This window comes from Mobula birostris, chromosome 5, assembly GCF_030028105.1.
Source record: "Mobula birostris isolate sMobBir1 chromosome 5, sMobBir1.hap1, whole genome shotgun sequence".
NCBI classification, from domain to species: domain Eukaryota; kingdom Metazoa; phylum Chordata; class Chondrichthyes; order Myliobatiformes; family Myliobatidae; genus Mobula; species Mobula birostris.
The window spans coordinates 113,512,019-113,531,281 of NC_092374.1; the positions used below are offsets into that span (position 1 = coordinate 113,512,019).

Sequence of the window (19,263 nt, forward strand, 5' to 3'; positions counted from 1 at the left end):
GATGTTGGGGGAGTCCAGAACCAGAGGCCATAATTTGAGAATAAGGGGTGGCCATTTAGAATGGAGTTGAGGAAAAACTTTTTCACCCAGAGAGTTGTGAATCTGTGGAATGCTCTGCCTCAGAGAGTAGTGGAGGCCAATTCTCTGGATGCTTTCAGGAAAGAGTTAGGTAGAGCTCTTAAAGATAGTGGAGTCAAAGGATATGGGGAGAAGGCAGGAAAGGGGTACTGATTGTGGATAATCAGCCATGATCACAGTGAATGGCGGTGCTGGCTCAAAGGGCCGAACGGCCTACTCCTGCACCTATTGTCTATTGTCTATTGTTAAACTAATCACAGGGGTGCCACTATCACTGGGACTAAATTCTGGAAGTATTTTCCCAATGCACTCTGGAAGCATTGCAGCAGCTTAAAGAAGGTGGCTCACCACCTGTTTCTTGAGGGCATTTTTGATGGGTATTAAATGCTGATCCTGTTAGCAAAAGCCAGATCTTGAAAAGGAATAAAATTAGGGATTTCACTTTAGCCCCCATATCAAGAAAAGTTAGATTGTTGAAAGGGAATGTAAGTCAGGGAGAAACTGAAGACAAATCTTTCACTATCTAAACATTCTTTGAAGATAATGTGTAGAATTCTGTCAGGCAAAGGTAGGCAGTTTGATGGGATCTATTGTTCTTGTGCCTCATCGGTCTTTATTTATTAGTGGTTTCTTTTCAGAAGTGACGGCGATATAAAATATGCCTGTTACTATATGCAAATTATGGATAAACACATCTAGATATAATCTGTATTAGTGAAAAATAGCAATACCTGTTTGAAGAGCTTTCAAATCTCCCTGTCAACTGTTGTATTTATCAGTCTATAGTTGAAAGACATAAGTGAGACAAATAGTAGATGACGTCAATTGCGGAATAGTTGATACAATGGTAGGGATTTCTTTAATGCAAATATTTTTCTGTTTTGCAACCAGCAACATGCAGCAAAAGCTCTGTCTGTGCTTTACAATGGGATGCTACTGAGGCTTATCAAACTGAATTTCTACTTCCTTCCCTTTGCATGTGTCTTATTGAAGAGGCTGAGCAGCTAACCAGAATTACTTAGATACCGTTAAGCTCAGAAAGCTGGTCATGTTAGTGCTAAATTCTTGCAGAAGCCTTGCTCTGTTGCAGAGGAAATCAATGTCTTGCAGCAATTTTAGAAGCTATTTAAAGGAATAAAATCTGTTCCCCCCATATGGTATAATAACAGAAATTCAGTTTATGTTTACCACTAACTGTAACTGTTTTGCTTATTATCAATGATTTAAAATGTTTTGAGTAAAAATATTGGTTATTTTCACCTTTTGTAATCTTTTCAGTATGATAAAACAACCTTATATTGTTGATCACAACATTCTTATCTGAAACTGAATCAGATTGAATAACTAGATACACCCTCAAGCCATCAGCAAAGCTGAGTCATAATTGGCAATGTTTATACTTTTTTTAGATCAAAGTTTTCCCTGAAGGTAGGTGTTTGGAGTCTAATTCCAGCTTCATACCTGCTCTTCTCAGCTTAAGCCAAGATTCTCACATGCAGACAGGATTTCTGCTGAAATTCCAGAGGCATGACTGAGTAATTTGACTCTTTATACTGTTGACTTTCATCATGTTAAGTCTATAGTTGGCATATGGTAAATGTTTGCATATCTGAATAATCTTATTTATATTACTAGAAAGCTGTATTTTGTTATCCATGGAACAGACCTTGAAGTACCCAGCACAAAAATATTTCTGTTGTTTTAAGGTTTAAGGATTATTTCACATGCCTGACTGCTCTAGGTGTGTGACCTTTTATTCAGTGGAATTTGTCAAATGCAACCTGACACTATAAGAAGGCCGCAATAAAAAAATGCAGTCCTGACATGTTTCCTTCCAGCACTTTTCTTAGTTTAAATGTCCTCCAGCATCTTAGAAAGAGACCTAGACAGCCATCTCATTTATTTTTTAATATGGAGTACATCCCTGAGTCTCTGTGGTACTGTGATAGTAAAGTGATTCTATTATTCAACTTTTAAAGTGGTGAAACACAGTAAAAAATAATTACAGTTAAAAATAAAGCAAATTAATTGGAACAGATGGCTGGGCAGATGATATGTTGAAGTAGTGGGAATTGGTAGATCCCATTGTGGTAAACATTGCCCATATCTGCAGCAACTAATTGCTCCTTAAGCAAACTTGGCTGAGGGTCCATGAGCTGCAGCCCAGACTCCAAACTCTGCAACACCTCAAGGGGACGAAGAATTACCTGGATACTGTATTTCAGGAAGTGGTCGTACACCTTATCCTAACAAATCGGCAAATGGTAAGGGCCAGGACAGCGTCACTGCAGAAGAGGCAGTGGAGGTATCCAAAGATAGTTGCAGAGGAGCCTCAGACTTTACCCTTGGCTAAAAGGTAAGAGGATTTTGTTCCTTGTATGGACAACTGTGGAGACTGCATGGAGGATGTGTAAACTAATCACACCAACATGAAACAAAGAGTTATCAGAATGGAGGGCTGGTAGAAAGCAGAAACATAATATCATAGGGGATAGCACAGTCAGAGGAACAGGTACGTTTCCATGCAGAAAAGACAGTTTATCCCAAAGTATGTGTTTCCTGCTAGAGCTAAGATTAAGGACTTCTATTCTGGGTTGGAGGAGAACTTGCAGTGTGGAGGGTTGGGGAAGGTGGCTAGAGATCAAATTGTCATGGTTCTCATAGGCACTAATGACATTGGTTGGATTTGGGTGGAAGTTCTTCTGATGGATTATGAGGAGATCAGGGCTGAGTCACATGCAAATTGGCAAAGGATAAATAGGTCCAGAGAGGTCAATGAACGTCTCAAAGTGTGATGTTGGAGAAATAGGCTCCAATCTTGGGACATTGACCACAGTGCCAAGGAAGGACAGAGCTGTTTCTCCGGGATGGGCTTTACCCGAGTCACGCACAGACCAGTTCACCAGACTGAGTGGTGTTGCAACAGCAACCTTGAACTCAATGCCACTGAAGTAGATTGTGGACTTCAGGAAGGGGAAGTTGAGGGAACCCACACCGGTCCTCATCGAAGGATCAGCAGTGGAAAGGTACCAACATCTCTGAAGATATATGGTGCATCGGAAAGATAGGTTAGTCAGCAGAGGGGGTGGTGTGGTCCTGTGTATAAGAAATAATATTAAATCATTAGAAAGGGATGACATAGGATCGGAAGGTGTAGAGTCTCTATGGGTTGAGTTAAGAAATAACAAGGGTAAAAGGACCCTAATGGCAGTTGTATACAGGCCTCCAAACCACAGCTGGGTGTTGCAATGGGCGGCTGGAGGAAGCCGACCCAAGTGCAGGACACAGGCACGGAGACTTGACATGGAGATGGACTTGGACTTGAATGGAACACAGAGCCTGTACAGATTTCCCCCACCAACCGAAGGTAGAGTGTTCCTATGAAATGGTTCGTAAGCTGGAATGTTGTAAAGCGAAGAAGCAATTACCGTTAATTTATATGGGAAAAATTTGTGATTGTTTGCAGACCCAAAAATAACCTACCAAATCATGCCAAATAACACATAAAACCTAAAATAACAGTAACATATAGTAAAAGCAGGAATGATATGATGAATACACAGCCTATATAAAGTAGAAATACTTTTCCACAATCATTGCTGCACTGTTCTCCGTAGCGAAAATCTCACGCAAGCGGTCTCCGCAGAAACACGGCACAAGCGCTCTCCAGTAACTTTTAAGCTATGAAGCTGCCAAATCATACCAAATAACACGTAAAAATACACAGCCAATATAAAGTAGAAATAATGTATGTACAGTGTAGTATCACTTACCGGAATTGAGACAGCGCCGATTGGCAATCGCCTCTGATCTGGGCCGACATTTACGTGCCGGGCGGCACCTAATTAATTAGTTTGTTTATTTTGGCTTTTTTCCTAAAGATGTGCTGGGTGCCTCCCGGCTACTGCTGCATTCTCCGCGGATCGGTATCTGTCCGCGGCTCGGGGGTTGGGGTGGTGGAACACGGGGGTGTCATCTCATCGAGCAGGACAGGCAGGTCATCTTCTTCTATGTCTGCCTGCCTCGATGTCGAAGGTCGAGGTTCATCGTCTGCCGTGGCTGATGTGGAAGGCTTGAAAAATGACAGTATGCTTGACTGCTTAGCCTCGCGCATTTTTAGATCATACAGTTCTTTGTAAGCACTCAAACCATCCTGCAAATATGCCCTAAGCTGATGTACCCTTTCAAAATTAAAGTCGTACTTATCATTGCAGCAAAAATCTCACGCAGTTGCTTCACGTTCAGTTCCTGGACGACTTCACTTTCGGTCCATTCGCTGCTGCATTCGGTTTAGATGGTTATCTTTTCCTCTTCCAATTGTATCAGCTCTTCATCTATCAGTTCTTGGTCATGGGATGCCAAAACCTCTTCAACATCATCTTTGTCAACTTCCACAAGCCAAGCTCACTTTGTCCTTGCTTCGTTCACCACAATCGAAACGCTTAATTGTATCTAGTTTTATGCTAAGTGTAACACCCTTACGAGCTCTTCCAGGCTTTTCCGATACGTTAGAACTCATCTTGCAAACGGCTGCTCACAGGCACGTGTTTAAGCAATGCCAGTGAGAATGCAGTTCCGAATCTGGGGGAGGAGCGGCTGTTCAGGGCGTGCGCTGCTTTTTTTTTCGCGTGCTGCCTTTTTCCGTAACAGTGAAAACACCTTCTGTTAGCGAAAACAGGGAACTAATGTAGGTCTTTCTTAACAGTGAGGTTTCGTAAAGTGAACATTTGAAAAGCAAGGGACACCTGTACCTGGAGTGGGACACGAAGAGACAGAATTCCCAACTCGAAGTAGCGGCAAATGGCCGGACCTACCCAGCTGGAAACGAGATGACTAAACCAAATAATAATAGACAATATGTATCTTTATACTTTATACTGTTACATGCTCAAGGAGATCTGTTTTTTTTTGTGTGAATGATGTAATGGTCTTTTGGAGGTCACCTGATGTGATTTTCCCGCTGATGTGAGGTCACGTGATGACATGTGCCCCATGACTATATAAGGGTCGACCCAGGTGACGCAGTTAGTTTTTGAGTTTGTAGATTTCCAGGTAGAACGTGTTGTGCCTCCGTTTCTGTTGCGTGTTTGTTTTTGTGACGCAGTTTCATTTTCAAAACGGAAGGTGCGTTCTCTTACAAGATATTGTATTTGAACTGGAAATTTGTGGCTGGAAGTGCCAATTTACTCAATTCGGACAGTTTTGAAGGGAGAGTGAAGAATTCATCGAAGTGAAGGATCGAGAGAAGTCGGCATCGTTTGGCAGTTTAATAAAGAATCGACCTGATTGAGTCTTCGTTGGAGAGAACCTGCTTCGAGATAACTCTTGCAAAAGGGCAATGAGTTCATGCAAAAAGGTGCTCTCTCTCTCTAAAGGAATTTAAGGTCAGTTGATTTAAACTATTTATTTTCGGCATCGGGAATCCTGTGGACAGAACTAGCAGTAAAGGTGCGTCTGTGAAGAAATCCTTCTCCACAGAAGTCTCTCCCAATTGAACACGTAAATCTGTTGGACTTCCGAATTATCGCTTTAAGAACTATATCTGACTGTATCGCTTTAAGAACTGTTTTCGCATTTAACGTTTTAAGAACCAGAGCCGAGTGGCGAGTTGGTGAACAGCGTACCTGTTGACCTCCGGTTAAAGTTTTCCTTTGTTTTTTTTTCCTTATCGTTTATACGTGTTTAATAAATGTTTGGTTGTTTTTATATAACCTGTCTCGATTAATATTCATTGTTGCCGGTTACGTAACATAATTTGTGGGGGCTCGGCCAGGAGATGTTCCGATTTTGAGTTTATGTGCTGGTAATTGCCATTTTGATTTGGAAAAGGGGGAATAACCGATTTTTTTTGGTTTGATTGGTGTGTGTGTTGCATTCGGCAACAATGGATATTGATGGTGTTTTGAAGGCACCTGACTCAGGATTTCTAGAGACTGCAAGAAAACCTGTGGTATTGGAGATTGCTAAGAGTTTCGATATTAAAGGGATTATGAGAAATTCTACGAAGGCTTTCATACAAAGAAAAATTGCTGAACATTATATTAATTTGGAATTGTTTGATCAGGAGGTGTTAGATAAGTTTCCACTGAGTAATCTGGAAATGCAGTTGCATCTTGAACAGTTAAAGTTTGAAACATTTAAAGTGGAAATGGCCGGAAGAGAGGCTAATAAAAAAAGGGAATTCGAGGAAAGAGAAGCCCTTAAAAAAAGGGAATTTGAAGAAAGAGAAGCCCTTAGAAAAAGGGAGTTTGCAGAAAGAGAAGCTGAAAACCAGAGGAAATTCAAGCTAGAGATGCAGAAATTAAAGTTCAGGAGCCAGTCTTCTGGTTCTTCGAAACAGTTTATTGCCAGTCGTGAGGTTGTTTTGTCTCCTCCATTTAATGAAGCTGATGTGGATGCATATTTCCAACATTTCGAAACAGTTGCTCTGAGTTTAAAGTGGCCGCAGGACCAATGGCCAGTGATGTTACAAAGTGTAATTAAAGGCAAGGCACAACAAGTTTATACAGCTTTAAATGCTGAACAAGCACTGGATTATGATATTGTTAAACAGCATATATTAAAGGCATATGAGATGGTTCCGGAAGCGTATAGAGAAAGATTTAGAAGTTTGAAGAAATCGGTTGAAAAAACTTATGTGGAATTTGCCTATGAGAAATCTGTGTGTTTTGAGAAATGGGTTTCCTCTAAAAATGTGAATGGGGAGCATAATAAATTGATAGAGTTGATTTTGCAGGAGGAATTTAAAAGAAGCATTCCTGTTGAAGTGAGAACATACTTAAATGAACGGACACTGCTACATTGCAGGAAATTGCTAAATTGGCTGATGGTATGTTTTAATTCACAAGAATAAACTTACTCCAGGTAAAATTTTTAAAAGGAAAACTAGCACAGAGAGTCAAGGTAAATCAGACATTAAAAAGTTAGTGAGAAAAATAAGGATGAAGGGAGACATGTGAAGGAAAGACATTTTGGTATTATTTGTAATTATTGTAAGAAACCTGGACATATAGTGGCTAATTGCTTCTGATTGAAATGGAAAGAGAAAGAAGTGGCCCCAGATGCTTGTGTGCAGCATATTGGAAACCCTGTAAAACCACAGGGTTTAGAAAATATTAATGAAGATGTGTCAGAGTCTGACCAAGTTAAGAAGGAATATGAGGCTTTTTATAACAGAAGGATCTGTATCCTTGAAAGAAGGATCCAATTCAGTACCAATAAGAAAACTTAGAGATACTGGAGCTTCACAATCACTAATATTAGACAGTGCGCTAAGGTTTAGTGATGAGTCTGACATTGGTGAGGTAAATTATATAAGAGGCGTAGGGAGTGCCCTTTTGCCAGTACATTTACCTAGAGTAAATTTAAGGTCAGGATTAGTTACAGGGGGTGTTAAAGTAGGAATACAATCCAGTTTACCTGTGAATGATGTTTCTCTTTTGTTAGGGAATGATTTAGCAGGTGGACAAGGTTTTCCCTGAAGTGCATTTGACAATAAATTCAAATTCTGAGGAACCACAGAGGGATTCTAACACAGATTCTTCCTGTGTTGTAACAAGAGCTATGGCTAAAAAGACTGATGTAAAGGATGTGGTTGTTACCCATGACAGTTCAAATCAAGATTCGAATTTTGAGGATGTATCAGAAACTTTCTTACCTACCTTATTTGATCTGGATTTTGATGGTAAGTCTGATCAGGAAGATTTGTCTCTATCTCGGAAGGAGATGATAGCAGAGCAGGGTAAGGATCCTGAGCTAGTTAAATTAAAAGAACAAGCTCTTCCAGATAGTGAAATTGGAAAAGTACCAGTTGGATATTATTTTGAAAAGGAGGTATTAATGAGAAAGTGGAGGTCGCTTACCATTCCTGCTAGTGAGGAATGGGAATTTAATCATCAGGTTGTTGTTCCTAAAATTTACCGAAATGAGATATTGACTATGGCTCATTGTATTCCTTTGGGTGGTCATTTAGGGGTAAAGAAAACTATGAACAAAGTCTCTAAACATTTTTATTGGCCTAGTTTAAGACAGGATGTGGCGACATTTTGTAGAATGTGTCATACATGTCAAATTGTTGGTAAATCTAATCAGGTTACTCCAGTGGCCCCACTGCAACCAATTCCTGTATTTGGTGAGCCGTTTTCAAAAATTATTGTAGACTGTGTAGGTCCTTTGCCAAAAACTAAAACTGGACATCAATATTTATTAACTATTATGTGCACAGCATCTAGGTTTCCAGAGGCAGTACCTCTTAGGAACATAACAGCCAAAACTGTGACAAAGGCTCTTTTAAAATTCTTCATTATTTTGGGCTGCCTAAGGAAATACAATCAGATCAAGGTAGTAATTTTATGTCTGGGTTGTTTCAGCAGATAGTTTATAAACTGGGAGCAAAGCAGATTATTTCCTCTGCCTATCATCCAGAATCACAAGGAACCTTGGCGATGTTTCATTCTACACTAAAAACTATGATTAGGACATATTGTGTAGAAAATGAAATTGACATGGAGCGTGTGTCATGGTCCGGATCGGGGTCCCTTTAGATTTACTTTGTTTATGTTATGATCCAGACCGTTGACTCTCTGTTTCCCTTTGGTTCCCTGTTTTCCTGTGTCCCTTGGGCTTGGTGATTGGAGGCAATTTACTCTCGGCTGAACCGGCAGTTTATAGGTTCTGGCTTTCAGCTGTTCGGCGTGAGAGCATTTGCAAAGTCACCAAAGGTACTGCGAGCCAATGTCATCTGGCCGGAGCAAGCCCAGTGTCCTCCTGGAGCAAGTGCCAGCTATCCGCCTTCCCTTGTCAGTACGGGTCAGTCTAAGCTAAGCCGCTGTGGTGATTCAAGAGCTCGCCGCGGCTTGGAGCGTACTTGTGCCCAGTTACAGTACTGTCCATCATTGTGTGGTCTCCGTATCCATGTCGTGCATCTAAAAGGGGTCCCGGCCCTGTACCCTGGAAGAGTCCTGACCCTGTGTCAAGAAGAGTCCCGACTCCATCCTGTGTCTAAGGAGGATTCTCTGCTCTATGTTCTATGTCCTGTGTCTGTGTCTGTCCCGTGAATAAGAAGAGTTCCTGGCTCCGGAGGCTCCAAGTACCAAGTCCCGGCTCCGGAGTTCCGTGATTCCGAGTCCTTGCCCAGACCCTTAGTCTCAGCCTAGTCCAAGGCCTGAGTCCTTGTCCAGTTCGCTATTCCTGCTTCTGCTTTGCTCTCCTTGCATCGAGCAATGAACTCAATTAAGTTAACCTCACAAGATGTGTCTTGCATTCAGGTCCACCCTTGCTCCCAATGACCCCCATTGTGACCCTCAGAGCCTTGACTTGGACTGGGACTCGAAGCCTTTAAAACAAAACAACGACAGATCACTCGCATCCCTGCACGGAGCAGCAGCAAAACGGCTGCCAACATTCAGCTGGACACGAGATGACAAAAACAAACAATGACAGACCACTTGCATCCTGGCACGGAGCAGCAGCAAAACAGCCGGCTACACTCAGCTGGACACGAGATGACAAAAACAAACAACAACAGACAATAGGAATCTTGACACGGAAAAGCTCATGAAGACGGTCCCTTATTCTTGGCGGTTCAGAAGACGGTCCCTTACTCTTGACAGTTCAGAAAATTCATCGCCGCCCTGGCTACGGTCATGGACCAGCCCCGGGTAGCTGTAAGCCGGGGATTTTATCCTGCCAGTTCAGATGAAGATCAGGTGCCCTGATTAAGGAGCCCAGTGGAACACGGGTAAAAGGAAATTAACTGAAATGAGTAGTTAATGGACCGGACCATGACACTGGGATGTGGATTACAAGTTGCAGCAGGAGATAGAAAAGGCATGTCAGAAGGGCAATGTCATGATAATCATTGGGGATTTAACATGAAAGTGGATTGGGAAAACCAGGTTAATACTGGACCTCAAGAGACAGAATATGATTGAATTCACTTTGAAATTTGAGAGGAAAAAAAAATAAATTCCAATATATTGGTATTTCAGTGGAATGAAGGAAATTACAATGGCATGAGGGGGGAACTGGCCAAAGTTGACTGGAAAGGGACACTAGCAGGAAGGACAGCAGAACAGCAAAGGCTGGAGTTTCTGTGAAAAATAAGGGAAGTGCAAGAAAGATATATTCCAAATAAGAAGAAATTTTCGAATGGAAGAAGGACACTACTGTGGCTGACAAGTGAAGTCAGACCCAAAGTGAAAGAAAAAGAGAGGGCATACACGGAAGCCAAAACTAGTGGGAAGGTAAAGAATTGGGAAGCTTATAAAAACTGCAGAAGGAAACTAAGAAGGTCGTGAGGAAGGAAAAGATGAATTATGAAAGGAAGCTGGTGACTAATATCAAAGACGATACTAAAAGCTTTTTTAAGTATATAAAGGGTGAAGGGGAGTCAAGGGTAGATATAGGCCCAATAGAAAATGATGCTGGAGATATCATAATGAGAGACACAGAGATGGCAGAGGAACTGAATGCATATTTTGCTCAGTTTTCACAGTGGAAAACATCTGCAGTATACCGGACATTTGAGAGTGTCAGGAAAGTGAAGTATGTGCAGTGAAAATTATGACTGAGAAGGTGCTCAGGAAGCTTAATGGATTGAGGGTGGATTAATCTCCTGGACCTGATGGAATGCACCCTTGGGTTCTGAAAGAAGTAGCTGGAGAGATTGCGGAGGCATTCACAATGATCTTTCAAGAATTGATAGATTCTGGCATTGTACCGGATGACTGGGAAATTGCAAACATTACTCCGCTATCTAAGAAGGGTGGGAGGCAGCAGAAAGGAAACTATAGACCTGTTAGCCTGACATCAGTAGTTGGGAAGTTGTTGGAGTTGATTGTTAGGGATGAGATTAAAGAGTACCTGGAGGTACATGACAAGATAAGCCAAAGCCAGCATGGTTTCCTGAGAGGAAGATCCTGCCTGATTAACCTACTGCAATTTTTTGAGGAAATCATAAGCGGGGTAGATAAATGAGATGCAGTAGATGTGGTGTACTTGGATTTTCAGAAGCCCTTTGAGAAGGTGCCACGCATGAGGCTGTTATGCAAGATAAGAGCCCATGGAATTACAGGGAAGTTACTAGCATGGGTGGAGCATTGGCTGATTGACAGAAAACAGAGAGTGGGAATAAAGGGATCCTATTCTGGCTGGCTGCCAGGTACCAGTGGATTTCCACAGGGGTCAGTGTTGGGACCGCTGATTTTTACAATGTATGTCAGAGTTTGGACTATGGAATTAATGTATTTGTGGCTAAATTTGCCGATGATACAAAGATAGGTGGAGGAGCGGGTAGTGTTGAGGAAACAGAGAGCCTGCAGAGAGACTTAGATAGTTTAGGGGAATGGGCAAAGAAGTGGCAAATGAAATACAATGTTGGAAAGTGTATGGTCATACACTTTGGTGGAAGAAATAAACAGGCAGACTATTATTTAGATGGGGAGAGAATTCAAAATGCAGAGATATAAAGAGACTTGGGAGTCCTTGTGCAGGATACCCTAAATGTTAACAGCCAGGTTGAGTCAGTGGTGAGAAAATGAATACAATGTTGGCATTCATTTCTCGAAGTATAGAGTATAAGAGCAGGGATGTGATATTGAGGTTATTTCAGGCACTTGTGGGACCACACTTAGAGTATTGTGTGCAGTATTGGGCCCTTTATTTTTGAAAGGAAAGACTGACATTGGAGAGGGTTCAGAAAGATTAATGAGAATGATTTCAGGAATAAAGTAGTTACTGCATGAATAGTTACTGGCAGCTCTTGGGCTGTATTCCCTGGAGTTCAGGAGAATGAGGGGGGATTTCACAGAAACATTCCAAATGTTAAAAGGCCTGAACAGATTAGATATGGCAAAGTTATTTCCCATGATAGGGGAGTCTAGGACAAGAGGCATGACTTCAGGATTAAAGGATGTCCATTTAGAACAGAGATGTGGAGAGATTACTTCAGTCAGAGGGTGGTAAATCTGTGGAATTTGTTGCGACGGGAGGCTGTGGAGGCCAAGTCAGTAGGTGATTTAAGCCAGAAGTAGATAGGTTTTTGATTAACCAGGGCATCAGAAGGTATGGGGAGAAGGCAGAGGAGTGGGATGACTGGAAGAATTGGATCAACCCATGATTGAAAGGCAAGCAGACTTGATGGGCTGAATGGCTTACCTCTGCTCCTATATCTTATGGTTTCATGGTCTTATGACCTATTCTGGGTCCAACATCCTCTTGATCTACCCCGGGGAAAAGACTGTTACCAATCACCATAACTACACTCGGGAAGAAACTGTTACCCCTCACCTTATCTACCCTGAGGAAAAGGCTACTACCACTCACCTTATCTACCCTGGAGAACAGACAGTTACCCCTCACCTTATCTACCTGGTTGTCATGGTCTGGTCCGTGAAGTCCGCATTGCGGTTCACAGTCCAGTCTGTGGACTCAGGACTCCAGGCCTTCCAGCTGTCCCTCATAGGCACCTGATTCCCATCTTGGGGCTTGGAATATAAGTAGCCTTGGGATTGAGTGTGGGCCGCTGGTTTGTCTTGTCAAGATCCTTTGGGAGCAACCTGCCAGTGGAAGGCTAGAGCGGCCACTTGCCACCTTTAGGCTGCATTTGGGAACCATTCCCTCATGGAGCCTTGCTGTCAGTAGTCGGAGCTGTCTTTGTGGTATGCCGTCAGCCACTCCGAGCTACGTGGGGATCTGGCTGTTTCCGTAGCTAGCCGAGGTTGTTGGCCGTAACTGCTACTTGGAGCAACCCTGATGCAGAGATGGAACTGTCTGTTGTTCTTTGGTGTTTGTCTCTTCTTGTCCTCGCCTCTGTGGGGTAAGTCAGGCCATTCTGCTGTTGCCTTGCGGGGGGACTTGTCTTGTCTTTGCCTCTGTTGGGTAAGTCCGGCCGTTCTGTCATTACCCGATGGATGGTCCTGACCCACCTTGGTGTGGAGAAGAAGTTGAGTCGCGCCTTGTCTAAGTATAAGTCCCGGCTCTATGTCTATGTACTGTCCTGTCTCATGCTGGTGTTGTGTTAAAGATGAGTCCTGGTTTTTCGAAGGCTAAGTCCCAGCTCTATGTTGATGTACAGTTCCCAGTCTGTTTCTGAGCTCCAGCAGCCGAGTTATCAGCATCCACATGCCAAGACTCAAGACTCCAGCCTCAAGACCCCAGTCTGTCTCCAAGCTCAAGCCCCAAGACCCCAGCCTGCAGCCTCGTTAGAGAACCAAGACCCCAGCCTGCAGCCTCGCTAGAGAACCAAGACCCCAGCCTGCAGCCTCGTTAGAGAACCAAGACCCCAGCCTGCAGCCTCGTTAGAGAGCCAAGACCCCAGCCTGCAGCCTCGTTAGAGAACCAAGACCCCAGCCTGCAGCCTCGTTAGAGAGTCAAGATCCCAGACTGCAGCCTCGTTAGAGAGCCAAGACCCCAGCCTGCAGCCTCGTTAGAGAGCCAAGACCCCAGCCTGCAGCCAAGTTTGAGAGCCAAGACCCCAGCCTGCAGCTGAGTTAGAGAGCCAAGACCCCAGCCACGTCCTGTCTGGTAGCCATGTCATGTACTTGCCTAGTTCTGAGGTCTGAGCCCGAAGCAAGTCCCAGGTCCTGGGTCCTTGTCCAGTCTCTGGCTCGGAGTCCAAGCCCAGGCTCCTAGTTCATAGTTCCTCGTCCGGGTTCCCTGTGTCTAGTCTATGTCCTAGCCCAAGTCTGCGTTCTTGTCCCTGCTCCTTGTCTGTATCCTGTCATGTTCCTACTCTGGTCCAGTGCTGTTCCTTGTACTTCAGTGTCTGTGTTTTGCATTTGGGTCCGTTCCCAACACCCCCACTGTGACTCTCACCTTATCTACCCTGGGGAAAAGACTGTTACCATCTACCTTATCTACCCAGGGAAAAGACTGTCCCAACACCAAACCCTATGGCACACCACCACTGGCTATCAACCTCCTTTCTAATTATAATGGTGTGATGGTGGATTTGTTTTTGGATGGGTTGAGAAAATGAGCAAAAAATATTGGCGTATGAACCAGTGGAAACAACTTGCCTGTGACACTCAGCAGGAATTTATCCCGATGTAAAAGAGGGATTCCATGAAAAGCAGAGATTTCATGACAAAGAATGTCTATCTATGGCCAACAAAGGGGTCAAAGGTAGGTTACGTTGAAAAGTAGAGTGTACAAATTGGTAAAATTGTAAATCTTTAAGGATCCAATAGCAAATAATTTAAAAACCCAAAAAGGAGGAAATTAATTTGGGAAAAAAACTTGGTGTTTTCCAAAGAAACAGTGAGAGACTTTTCCCAAAAGAAACTGTAAGAGACTTCATAGGTCTCTAAATAGGAAGGAGGTTTTAAAGTTGATGTGCGACCTTCAGAGATTGAGTCTGATGAATTTAAGAAGAGAGAAAAAAAGAAATAACAGATGTAATAAACCAATTTTTTGCATCAGCCTTCATTGTGATGGACTCTGCAAGTATTTCTAAGACAATAGATGGGCTAATTTCAATTAACATGCAGAAAGCAGTATAAACCCCAATTCAAAGGGATGAAGTATTAGAGCAACTTAAAGGTCTAACTGCAGACAAATTGCCTGGACCTAATGGTCTGCCTGTAAGGAGTTTTAAAGCAGTGGGTTCAGAGATAGCCGATCTATTGGTAGAATATTCTCAGAACTTCAGTCAACCTGACACCCTTCTTCAAAGATGGAGAAGTACAGATGGTGGGGAATGAAAGGGCAATTAGTTTAACATCTATTATTGGCAAAATGCTGGAGTCACTATCAAAGAGGAAATAACTATTCATTTAGGAAAGCTGAATATTATCAAGCACATTCATCATGGTTTTATGGAAGGGAAAATCTGTTCGACATATTTACTTGAATTCTTTGTATTGGGTGTCCCTTTGACCAGTACTACAGCATCAGTATTTATTTGTTTTCTCTTCATATAGAAGGCTGGCCAATGAGCAGGCACTTCAAAGGAGTGTAGTGAAGTGATTTGACCCAAATTTGTGAGCCCGTTGAGACAAAAGATCGGATGGATAAATAGGCAATGGAAACAATTTAATTACTCTTCTACATCATGATCAGGGTCAACTTTTACTCTTAAACACTTTTGGCTGAATTTCTTTTGCTATTAGATACTATTGGCTGAATTTCTTTTGCTATTAGACACAATTGGCTGAATTTTCCTGCCCAATTCATGGTGAGATTGGTCCTTTACAACATTAATTTCTAATTAATCTAGGACCTGACTATTTGTCTATCTTACACTCCCCAGAAATTGTTCAGGTGTAAACCATTTCAGCAACGGTAGCAATAGAACATGTTCCCCTCTGGACTTCCTGCATCATGAAAAAGTGGGGAACACAAGCTAAATATTATGGAATAATTACAGATCTGCTAGGCTGGCTGGTGGTGTAGTGGCATCAGTGCTGGACTTCGGAGCGAAGGCTTCTGAGTTCGAATCCAGCCGGCTCCCTTGCACGCTTTCCATCAGTGCTGGGTTGAGCACTGAGCTAGCAACTCGGCCTCGTAAAAATAAGAAAGTCTGCTTAAAAAACGCTGTCATGACGGTGTCCCGATGACTCCACTCGGAGTTAAGGGTTTTCTTCTTCTTCTTCCGCAGATCTGCTAAGTAACTGCAATTAATCTGCAAAATTTGTTTTCCTATGAACATGATCCATTGCTGTTCACAGAAAGAAAACAGTAATGAAAATGAGATCTGCTAGGCTTTTTACACAGCATCAGATATTCTGCATTTTGGGGAATCTAATCAAATCAAATAGTTAAAGCACAAAGTATCTCAGAAGTTAGTAGAATTCATCTGCTGTCCTTGGAAAGACCTTTCAGCAGCTCTGCATTTAACCCTGTCTTCAAATTAATGCATATGTTTGAAAACCAGTGTTCCATGCTGCTTAAAGAATTATGATTCTTTGCTGATGGCTTATTGATACCCATAAAGATGAATGTATTTTGGTAGCATAATTTGTAATACCTCTGAGTAAGATCTATATTTCTTCCTCAAAATTGAGAGGGGCTTTGCAGAAGGACATACATAGTTTTGATTCATTTTCACAAAATGACTACTCTCTGGGAAGTAGTTGCAGAAACACACACAAATAAAACTTTTATATGCTTTCGATATGCTTGATTCTGTCATGACAGTCAAATGGTTAAGTAGAGAAAAATATTCAAGTGTGGTCCAAAAATAAACCAGTTTTGAAAGTGACACCAAACAGAAGTCAATGTCAGTTTTATATGTCATTGACCTACGAGCGATGTTTAAATGCTATGAATTTAGGACCAGCTTGAGTTTATTAATTTAATTTTAGGATGGACAAAAGATATATTACATGAGCTTGACTTCAACATGAAGACCATGATAAAAAAATCTGCAGTCACTTTGTGTAGCTGAAAGTGAGGATGGAAGTTGATGACTGTGAAAAAATCTTAATGGATTGGTCAAGTTGGAATGGAGTTCAGTGAAGAGCATCTATAGAGGAATGCATGTGGGTGTGGTTGTGCATTTAATATCAGTAGTATTTGAGTAATATTGTAAATGTATTGTTTGATTAAGCATTTTTTGTTCATTTAAATAATTCATTATGGGTTATAGGTAAAAATGCATGATTTGCTTACATCATGACGCTACCATGTGATATGTGTATGTGTATGTCTCACTTAAAGTAAATAACAAATTAACACTCCCATCTCTCCGCTCTCTTGTTTACCTTTGAATTAGATTAATGTTTTGAAGCCACAAAACTTAACAGTGGTGACAAGGATGTGATTGATGATGCACTGAGAGATCATTTAGTTTGTGGAGTCCTACAAGAAAGCATTCAAAAGCGGCTCCTAACTGAAGCACAATTTACATTTAAAAGAGAAGCTGAAATCATTGGAAAGAGCAGACAGGGGCACAATATGTTATAGTCAGGAATGAAAGTGAGTGTGAGCAAAATTGCAACATCTAAACAGAAACCACCTTGGCCGAACAAATTGTGTTACCGTTGTGGCAGGGGCTCACATACACCAGACCAATGCAGGTTTAATGGTGATACTTGCAGAGACTGCAACAAAGAAAGACACATCGGTTGGTTGAGGAGAGCAGAGTCAGTTGCTAGAGAAGAAGGGAGCCTGCCACTGAGAACCACTTCCTGCAGTCTCAGAGTCAACTCCTACAATCACCATGGAGCAGGGCCCAGAACCTGAGATTGTTTCACAGCCACAAGTCTCACCTGCTGTTCTTGTCAGGAAAGATCTATTCCTACAGGAATAAGAAATCCTCCATAGGAATTAAATCTTTCAGCCTGAATAGGACAATTTAAAATTGATTATGCTGTGGATGACTGTAGTTGTATTCTATAATATACTGTATATATTGTAGAGATGCATTCTCTATTGAGTTGGAATTTATAGCTAAATAGGGGGGAGTGTTGTGTATGTAATATAAAACAAAGTCTTGAAACTCTTGGCTCTCTTTTCTTTCTCGGAATTAGTTTCATGTTTTGAAGCTACAAAACATAGCAGTTATTTTGTAAGTCTTAATTTGTTCTTTACTTTATGCAAGGCACATATGTGTCATGTGGGAGTGTCATGACGCATGCAATTCACTTATTTTTACATATTACCCCTAATGAATTATCTAAATGAACAAGAATGCTTAATCGAACAATATATTTACAATATTACTCAAATACTACTGATATTAAATACACAACAGTTGTTATATTTTGTAACTCCAGAAATTAATGGGAAGAAAAACATGGGAGCCTGGGATAACACGGGAGACTGCGGCGGGAGGAGAAGATGGCGGCGCAACGTAGCTTGCAGCGGCCACTCCGGTGGTGATGAATGTTATCTGTCAAGTAGGGTGTCCTGCATGATCCTGATTTGATGGAGACAGACGTGAGAGTATGGAGGAACATCTGGTGAAACTTCTGAAATGCCTGCTTCATTGCCGCTGCTATTGTGTGATCCAGAATTACTGGAGGGGAAGGCCCCGAGTCCTTGGCTTTACCTGTTGCTCAGTGGCTGGGGCAGAGTTGAAGCTCTCGGCAGAGGATGGTGCTCGGTGTCGGAGGGCTGGTCAGAGGCTCGAAGTTTTCGGACGGAGTCAGAGTGCGCTGCGGTTGGGTGCTTCCAGTAGTGCTGCATCGGCGAGTTTGCGGCGCTTGGAGGTTCATGGCAGAGAGAGTTTCTCCCTTCTGCCGTCTGCGTGAGATGATGAGGCTTTCTGAACTTTGAGACTTTTTTTTACTGTGCCCATGGTCTGCTCTTTATCAAATTACGGTATTGCTTTGCACTGTTGTAACTATATGTTCTAATTATGTGGTTTGGTCAGTTTAGTCTTAGTTTGTCTAATGTTTCTTGTGATATCATTTTGGAGGAACATTGTACCTTTTTTAATGCATGCATTTCTAAACGACAATAAACGAGGACTGACTGTCCTCATAATCTAATCTAAATCTAACTCATATGCTCAGTTTTCTTCAGTGAGGTTCACAAATATGATGAGGTCGAATAATGACGTACGCCATTCACATACTTTTACATATGAATTATGTAAACCAAAAATGCTTAATTAAACAATATATTATTCAAATATTATTGAAATATTAAATATACTGCAGTGGGGTGAGCAAACAAGTACTTCCAGTCAAGAGGGCACCTGCGTACAGTGCTCCTTCGGTCAACATCTTCTGGACAGGTCATGAACCCACATATTTCACTTCTTTTATGTCTTTTACATTTGTTTTTCATCTTGAATGTGAGTCTGGAACTGTTGGAGCCTGTGGTTTGCAGTTTGGAGATCATTTTGGTGTTTCAATGCTCTGCAGTCTCCAAGAGGATACTGGGAGGCAGAGGCAACTTTGGTGAACCTTGTGGTGAGCAGGCTGCAGGACGGCTGTGAGCCGTGAGCCACTCTGTTTCGCCAATTAAAATGATGAAGGGGATTGAAACATCGAGGTAAATTAGGAAGGTGAGCACCAGCTGCCTGCCTTTTGATTGCTGGGGGATCGCTCTGCTGTTGGAGAGGGGAGACTGCCTTTTGATCGCTGGTGAGATTGCTCTACTATGGAGAGGGGAAACAGCCTTTTGATCACTGGGGGATGGCTCTGTTATCGGAGAGGAGACTGCCATTTGAACGCTGGGGTTTGCTCTGCGATTGGAGAAGGGAGAAGCTGCCGCTGTGCCCAGAGAATGTTACCC

At 42.2% G+C, this 19,263-nt stretch overlaps 1 long non-coding RNA gene across 2 annotated transcripts in view; it reads left to right on the forward strand.

Moving 5' to 3' along the window:
- The first annotated feature begins 1,075 nt into the window (after positions 1–1,075).
- Positions 1,076–19,263, forward strand: part of LOC140197317 (uncharacterized) — a 45,733-nt gene continuing 27,545 nt past the window's right edge. The window contains exons 1-2 of one of the 2 annotated variants that reach the window (XR_011885909.1): positions 1,076–1,613; positions 2,304–2,434. This is a non-coding gene — a long non-coding RNA (uncharacterized lncRNA). Of the gene's footprint in view, positions 2,435–19,263 lie in introns of both variants that reach the window. The other variant, XR_011885908.1, reaches the window with a different exon arrangement.